The sequence below is a fragment of the Adiantum capillus-veneris genome, chromosome 3 (genome assembly GCF_014529385.1).
Source record: "Adiantum capillus-veneris isolate H3 chromosome 3, ASM1452938v2, whole genome shotgun sequence".
NCBI classification, from domain to species: domain Eukaryota; kingdom Viridiplantae; phylum Streptophyta; class Polypodiopsida; order Polypodiales; family Pteridaceae; genus Adiantum; species Adiantum capillus-veneris.
In genome coordinates this window covers 96,697,909-96,706,355 of record NC_140933.1, presented here as the reverse complement: position 1 = coordinate 96,706,355, position 8,447 = coordinate 96,697,909, and the positions used below count along the sequence as shown (strand labels likewise).

General features: G+C 42.8%; 1 pseudogene; it reads left to right on the top strand.

Annotated features, from left to right (window-relative positions):
• Positions 1 to 7,140: 7,140 nt before the first annotated feature.
• LOC147461353 (uncharacterized) lies at positions 7,141 to 7,711 on the top strand (annotated as a pseudogene).
• The last annotated feature ends 736 nt before the right edge of the window (positions 7,712 to 8,447 follow it).

The window sequence follows — 8,447 nt, the reverse complement described above, 5'->3', positions numbered from 1 at the left end:
CAGACCATTTTGGTATGCACCCAAATCACTAGATTTTGCTATCTGAACCAGGTCTGGAAGTCCAAGAACATTCTAGTATTTAAGGCCAAACTGGCTATAGCTCACTTTGATGATGTTGTGCGTCTGAGCATGGAGCTCATCCATGGTGTAGGAGCAAGAAGAGGGCTAGCTGACAAAGATGAAGAATGGATGCATGCATTGAGTTGTTTAGAATACTCAAGAGGGTAGGTTTAACACCTTTGGTTTGGTATTCTCTTTGTTTGTGTACAAACCTCTCTTGGAACCCTAGCCCCCTCAAGTAGCCCCTCAAGGCACATTTAGTGAGGGGCACATTTAGTGCTCGAGGGCAATTGTAATCTTTTTGAGTTAATAAAAATTCTTTCAGATCACAATTGTGGGCACGCCCCCCCCCCCCCCCCCTCTTTATAAAAAAAAAAAAAAAAAAAAAAACCTCTGAAATACAAAGGATGTATTCTTTGGCAGGGCTTTGAACTTCATACATGCCAATGAAATACTATCTATTGCTTTAATGCATGCATATGCTTTACTTGTAGCTCTTAAACAAAGGTAAGATTTAACGTTGATAAAACTAAACGTAATTTGAATCAATTATAGCATGCAATTTACATTATGTCCAATATTCATCTATAGAGATACAAACTATATGCAAATGTATAGTTCGTACGGTAGGAAAACACACACACTCTCTCTCTCTCTCTCTCTCTCTCTCTCTTAAAATTAATTGACACCCAAACTCTAGAGGGGTCAACGGTGTGGAGATAAGCTGCATCCAAGGCTGAAGATGGATAAGGGGAATGATTTGAGAATCACAAGGGAATCTTTGTTCTCTTGAAAAAGAGAAAACAGCATTTGAGTGGAACGTTGGGGTTCGAACTCATCACTCCAAGACTACTACGCAATCGCTTACTATTGTTTGAGACTCGATAGATAAAAGATGAATAGAAAATATAAAGTAAATGGTGGTTTTTGACTTTTTTCCGTTTACCCAAGGATGACATCTGGTTCACGTAAGGATCACATCAAGATCACACCCCATGTGTAACTTGCATGACGATCACGTTGTGATTATTACAAGATCACATTGTATCACAATCGTGTCCATTTGCAATCTGATGATGTAGATGAGCGCCATCCATGCCTTTTGATAGGAACCATTATGAGGAAGTCCCCCCCCCACCCCCTTCACCGAGGCCTCGATTTGGGGGGGGGGGGGGGGGCTTCTTCTCCTTTTGGTGGGTAGGAAAACAATACACGAGGGACCCCATGAAAAATTTGAGAGTCTTCAATCTATACTATAGATAATGGGGGGAGGGAATTCGGTCCCCCTCCCGGCCACGTGTCTACAGTGACAACTCAGTCCGGCAAGCTCCGCAAAAGTGCCCTAGCACCCGGTGACATAGGCAGATGGAGGCTGCGCAGAGAGAGAGAGAGAGAGAGAGAGAGAGAGAGAGAGAGAGAGAGAGAGAGAGAGAGAGAGAGAGTTATGAGCGCGTATAGAAGAGAGCAAGAGGAGGCGCTCACAATGTACAAGAACTTGGACTTGATGATAAGCTTAATATTGATTATAAGACTTAATAATTTATTAAGAGAGCTAGATACAAGATTAGGATTACATGACTTGAGTACAAGACAAGGCTTGATTGCAAGGACAAGACTTGAACATAAGACAAGAACTGGAAGAGGGTTTTCCTCATAGGAGCCTCACAACTGGTGTTGGCAAGACTGAGGGGCTTGTGGCCCAAGACCCCTATTTATACTGGTGCTTGAGGAGGTTACTTGAAGAGGTTAGGACTTTCTAGGTTCTTCTTGAGGAGGCTAGAATATTCTAGAACCTTCTTGATCCTTTTGGATCCTTCTTCAACTTTCTAGAGCTTTCCAAAAACTTCTAGAATCTCCTTGATACTTTTAGAACTTCTAGAATCTTCTAGATCCTTCTAGATTCTTCTAGAGACTTCTAGTGATGATGCAGGTAGCAACTGACTCTCAAGCATCCATGACATTATCCCCTCCTCTAGCGAGGAGTTCCACGAGGAGCAGTGGTGTTCCTTGAGTTGGGATTCCATGGATGTTGTTGATGAAACTCTTGGACTTTGAGAGATGCATGCTATAGATTGTGTGCTGGTTCCCAAGTTCGTTCACTAACATCATAGCCTTTCCAATGCACCAAGTACTGTAACCTACCACGCAAAACTCGAGAATCTAGGACTTTCTCGACCTCATATTCGTCATGTCCTTGAATCTCAACCGGAGGAGGTGGTTGTAGGGCTCTTCCTGGGATCTTAGATGTGTGACAAGGTTCTAGGACTGAGACATGGATGAGGGCAATCAGAGTCGATAGGTGACTGGATTGACTTGAAGGATAATTTTAAACGGGTCAAGCCTTCGATAATCAAGCTTTTGACAGGGACGAGATGAACGCAGATCACGTCGGAAGAGCCACACTTTATCTCCTTCTTTGTATTTTGGATGCTGCATGCGATGGAGATCTGCACTTTCCTTATACTTGGATTGAGCTTCTTTGATATGAATTGTAAGTTCCTTGTGAATTGCAGATAGTTGTTGTGTAAGATGAATAGCAGCTGGATTGACTTGATAGTGTCTGTGGATATCCTGTTTGGGATGTTGACCATAACTGGAAAAGAATGAGTGTGACGGGTGGAGGCATGAAAACTGTTATTATAGGAGAATTCTGCTAGCGGTAGGAGCTCGACCAAATTATCCTGGTGATAATTGATAGTACAACGGAGATACTGTTCCAAAAATTGATTTAATCTCTCTGTTTGTCCATCACTTTGTGGGTGATTGGCCGAGGAGAGGTTGATTTGTACTCCAAGTAGCTTGAATAAGCTTTTCCAAAAGCTAGAGATGAATTGTGGGCCTCGATTAGAAACTATGTCATCCGATAATCCGTGATAACGATAGATGTGCTGTAGAAAGAGTTTTGCCCCTCGGTGGTGATGGTTATAGTGGTTGGAATGAAGTGTGCCATTTTTGTAAACCGATCCATGACTACTAAAATGGAGTCAAATCCTTGTGACAAGGGTAGCTCTACAATGAAATCCATGGAGATGGATGACCATGGTTTGGTTGGAATGGGCAAGGGATGGAGTAACCCATGAGGACGATGACGAGGGGCCTTTGATCTATTGCAAGTGTCACAAGTGCCTACATACTCCTTGACAAGCTTCCACATTTGAGGCCACCAAAAGTCACGGGAGAGAAGCTCAATTGTCTTATTAACCCAAAATGCCCTGCTGATGGAAGATCATGCCGTTGCTGAAGTACCTCCAAGCTTGTTGGTCTTGGAAAAATATAGAGAAGACCCTTATAGTAAATTAGTCCATCAATTTCTTGAAAGTCCTCATTAACCTCTTGCCCTTGTAGTTGTTGTCTAATATTTTGAGCAAGTGGGTCTTTGGTAATTTGCGTCTTCACCTTAGAAAGAAAAGTAGAATCTTCAGGAGCTTGGCTCATGGTGGCGTTTAGCTTAAGCTACTCAGGTTTCAAAATCACAGACTCTTGTTGATCAAATGTTGCATCGCCTTCTCTAGGTGCAAGGTAGGATCTTCTTGATAAGGCATCTGGCTTAGCTTATTGACGGCCAAGTCTATAAGAGATAAGAAAATCAAACCTTGATAGGATACCACTCCACCTAGCTTGGCGACGATTCAAGATGCGGGATGTCATGAAGTATTCCAAATTCTTGTGATCTATATAGACATTGATCTTATGAGGAGCTCCTTTAAGTAGGTGACGCCAAGTGTCGAAGGAGTCGATGATTGCTAAGAGCTCTTTGTCATGGATTTCATAATTGATTTTTGCAACTGAGAACTTGCGGGAATGAAAAGCCACTGGATGTACTCAACCATCCTCTCCTACTTGGGATAGAATAGCGCCAAGGGCAAAATCTGAAGCGTCTGTTTCTAGGATGAAAGGCTTTGTAGGATCTGCGTGAATTAGAATGGGTGCGGTTGTGAAATCCTTCTTGAGAGTTTGAAATGATTTTGTGGCCTCTGAGTCCCAGACAAACTTATTATGGCATGTTAGCCTTGTGAGTTCTGTAACCACCTTGGAGTATCCCTGTATAAAGATACTATAAAAATTTGCAAATCCGAGGAAACATTGAACATCTCTTACCAAGGTGGGTGTCTCCCAATCAAGGATGGTTTGAACCTTCTTTGGATCCATGGAGATTCCCTTTTCAGAAATTACATAACCAAGAAATTCCACCTTAGATTGATGAAAAGAGCACTTCTCCAACTTTGCATATAACCCTGATGCACGAAGCTTTTCAAGCACTAATCGTACACGGTGCTCATGCTCTTCTTGATCCTTGGAAAATATCAAGATATCATCCAAATATATCACCACAAAACAATCCAAATACTCTCGAAAGATATTGTCCATTAAATGTTGAAAAACAGTTGGGGCATTCGTGAGACCAAATGGCATGACGGTATATTCAAAGTGGCCATACCTTGTCCGAAAGGCTGTCTTCCATTCATCACCTTCTTTGATTCTGACTAGGTTGTAAGCACCACGAAGATCTATTTTTGTAAATATTCTTGCCTTGCCAAGGCGCTCAAGAAGCTCTGGGATCAAGGGAAGGGGATAGCGATTCTTGACGGTGATCTTGTTTAGGCCCCTATAATCCACGCACATCTGGAGAGTTCCGTCCTTCTTTTTTACAAAGAGTATTGGAGATCCTGCTGGGGACTTTGAATGCCGTATGAACCCCTTGGCAAGATTCTCATCAATATTTTTCCGTAATTCTACCAATTCATCTTGAGATAGCTTGTATATTGGGCTAAAAGGGGGTTGGGTTCCTTCCTGAAGCTCTATAGCACAATTATAGAGTTGATGCCCCGGTAAAAGGTCTGCATTCTTCTTCTCAAAACATCATTGTAATCTTGATATTGACGTGGCAATGCCTCCATGATTTTTTTTATCGACGTGTCGGTTGGTGTTGCAAATATCAAGAAAGTTGGATACTTTTTGGCTGCACGCATGAAGACCTTGGCTCCAAGATATATAGGCCTATTATGCCTTCCCATTCTTCTTTTGGACTTTTTTCGTGGGTCAATTCTCCGAGCCCTCCAATCGATGTCAGGATTATGTAATTCAAGCCACGGTAGCCCAATAACAATTGGACTGCTTGGGCTTTGTATAATATTGAACGCTATTCTTGAAACATGCTCATGCAATGTTACTTCTATGGGGCGAGTTTCATACCTGACATCCCCTGAAGCGAGGGGACGACCATCAATGACTTCTACAGTTGCTGGATTAGACTTCTCCACAAGTGGTATGCCTTGTTCTTTTGCAAATTCTTTGTCCATGAAGCACGCCGTTGCGCTTGAATCTAGTAATGCTTCACAATCCATGTTCCTACCCGGCATATGGATCTTGACTGGTAGCATAAAACTTGAAGTGGAATCAGCGGGAAGAAAGAGACCTTTCTTCTCTTGTCTTTTGTCCAACCGGTCGGTCTCTATTGAGGTTGGACGTCCATGTTTTCCAAACACGTTGAGACCATTGCACCATGAACCTTCATCCTTCTCTTCCTTGGACACTGTTGAACTAAGTGCCCCTGCTCTCCACAATACATACATAAACCATTAATGTGTCGCCTTTGCTTCTCCTGGGCTAAGAGAGGTTGAAACCGTGCTGAATCAATTTGCATGGGCTCAATTCTTGATTCATGGCCTTGTTGAGGTGTGTACCCATTATGTGTCACTTCTGTTTGGGGCCGCAATGGTGCCCCAAGACGCCTCTCTTGTCTCCTCTCAAATAGTCGATTATCACATTCTATTGCTTGAGAGATGAACTGGCTTAGTGTGTGAACCTTTGGCATAGTCAATAAAAGATCTTTTATGTCATCCTTTAATCCCCACCGAAATTGGCTAATGAAATATTCCTCATGCCAAGTCAGATCACAAGTGAGCTGTTGAAATTCGGATGCATAGACGAATGTAGGTCTTGATCCTTGGCGGAGATTTCTAAGTTTGGTTTCAAAAACCCTTGCTCTATCAATATCCCCAAAGGTTGCAGAGAACTCCCACACAAAAGCTTTAAAGTCATGAAGAAGAGGAGATTCTTTTTCAAGTAAGGGAGCAAACCAGGAGAGAGTTGTACCCGAGAGGAGGGTCCCAATAAGGCCTACTTGAGAGGCATCATTTGGATAACGCTCTCGTTGCATTCGAATGAAGAGAAGCAATTGTTGGAGAAAACCTCTAAACTTTGATCTAGTCCCATCAAATTTTTCAGGCATGCTGACCTTTGGCTCCTTCTTATGTTGTTGAGAATAGCTAGATCTTGCAGCTTGTGCTTGATGTGTGCTTGTCTCTTGAAGCTCTTGAATTTGACGTTGAAGATTTTGCAACGCCGGTCCCAAGATTAGGGGTTGCCCTGCTTGAAGTTGAGCGTTACTCTCACGAAGTTCTTGTAACTGAGCTTGGATGCTTTGAAATGCGTTGATGACGCCTTCCATCGTCGGCTCCATGATGGCTTGAGAAGATTAAGAGATGGTAGTCTTGCCAAACTATTATGAGCGCGTATAGAGCTAGAAGAGTGCAAGAGGAGGTGCTCACAATGTATAAGAACTTGGACTTGATGATAAGATTAATATTGATTATAAGACTTAATACTTTATTAAGAGAGCTAGATACAAGACTAGGATTACATGACTTGAGTACAAGACAAGTCTTGATTGCAAGGACAAGACTGTAACATAAGACAAGAACTAGAAGAGGGTTTTCCTCATAGGAGCCTCACAACTAGTGTTGGCAAGACTTAGGGGCTTGTGGCCCAAGACCCCTATTTATACTAGTTCTTGAGGAGGTTAGGACTTTCTAGGTTCTTCTTGAGGAGGTTAGAATCTTCTTGATCCTTCTAGTTCTTCTAGAACCTTCTGGATCCTTCTTCAACTTTCTAGAGCTTTCTAGAAACTTCTAGAATCTCCTTGATACTTTTAGAACTTCTAGATTCTTCTAGAGCCTTCTAGCGATGATGTAGGTGACTCTCAAGCATCCGAGAGAGAGAGAGAGAGAGAGAGAGAGAGAGAGAGAGAGAGAGAGAGAGAGAGAGAGAGAGAGAGAGAGAGAGAGAGAGTCTCTTTCAATGGGCATAACTGCATCGAGGAAGGTGGAGAAGAAGCTAAGGGAGTCACCCCGGTTTCAAGCAGCAGTTTGCACCAGCTTCGAAGAGTGCATTGCCATATCCCACCACACAGAAGAAAGCGTCTTCCTTTACCAACTCTGCGACGCAAGCCGACACATCTATCTATCATCTCATCTCATCTCCTCTCTTGTAGACCACGCAGACGACCCCACTTTTCTTCTCACGTAGCGATGGCTTCCTTCTTCCCCCACTCAAGCAGATGTGGATCTCACCCTCAGACATGGTGGGTTGCCCCCTTAGGCAAGCTGTTTCTAACCCTAGTAGAGTTTCATGAGTTTGCATGTTTCCTCTTTAGGGACATGGCAGTCACATCCATTGAGCATCATCTGGACATGTATGTGCCTATCGGGAGCATTGCCATGTTTGATGTGCATCTCAACGTGCAAAGATTGCCCGCTTACAAGTCTAGCTTGGGCTTGGAATTATTGGAATTGTCTTGGTCACTATGTTTCCATTGAGATTTAGTTTTCCTTGCTTATCTTTAAAAAAAAACAGGACCAAATTCTTTTAGCTTTGCACCAGACCACCCACTTTCCTATTGAACCCATCACTCGATCAATACCTCATGCTACACCCATGACCTCATGCCGATAGAAGCTTGCGTGCTCTCTCTCTCTCTCTCTCTCTATGGATTTGCTAAAGCACTGAACTACAATGGTGGTGTTTTGAGCTTATCAAGCCCAGCTATATATGGACTCAAGTGGATAGAGTTTGAAGGGACACTTGCTAGTGGGTTCATATCAAGCAAGCAAGGTATCTCTGGCTTTCTTACACACACACACACATAGAGAGAGAGAGAGAGAGAGAGAGAGAGAGAGAGAGAGAGAGAGAGAGAGAGAGAGAGAGAGAGAGAGAGAGAGAGCACAAACATGAAGCAATTAAGTGCAGACCTGTGTGAACCGTCCCCCTCAAGGCTTGAAAATGGTGCTGACTGCCTTGGTTGACATGTATGCCAAATGTGGTGCACTTCTTAAAGCGCAAAAAGTGCTTGAGGAGCTTCTTGTCCAAGATTTCCAACAGGGTCATGGTGTCATAAAATATAATATCTAACTTTACCAAATGATTTTCTCATATTAAACTGACCACTTAATATGGGAAGATAAAAGGGGAACAAGAGTTAGTATATATATGCTTCTAGACCTTTCTCAACAGGGAACCGAAAGGAGAAATGGTTGCATCTCAATAGGGGTCCAAAAGGAGACGGTCTACCAAAGAGCAATGTGCAATAGGTGCTTCTAGATTTACCT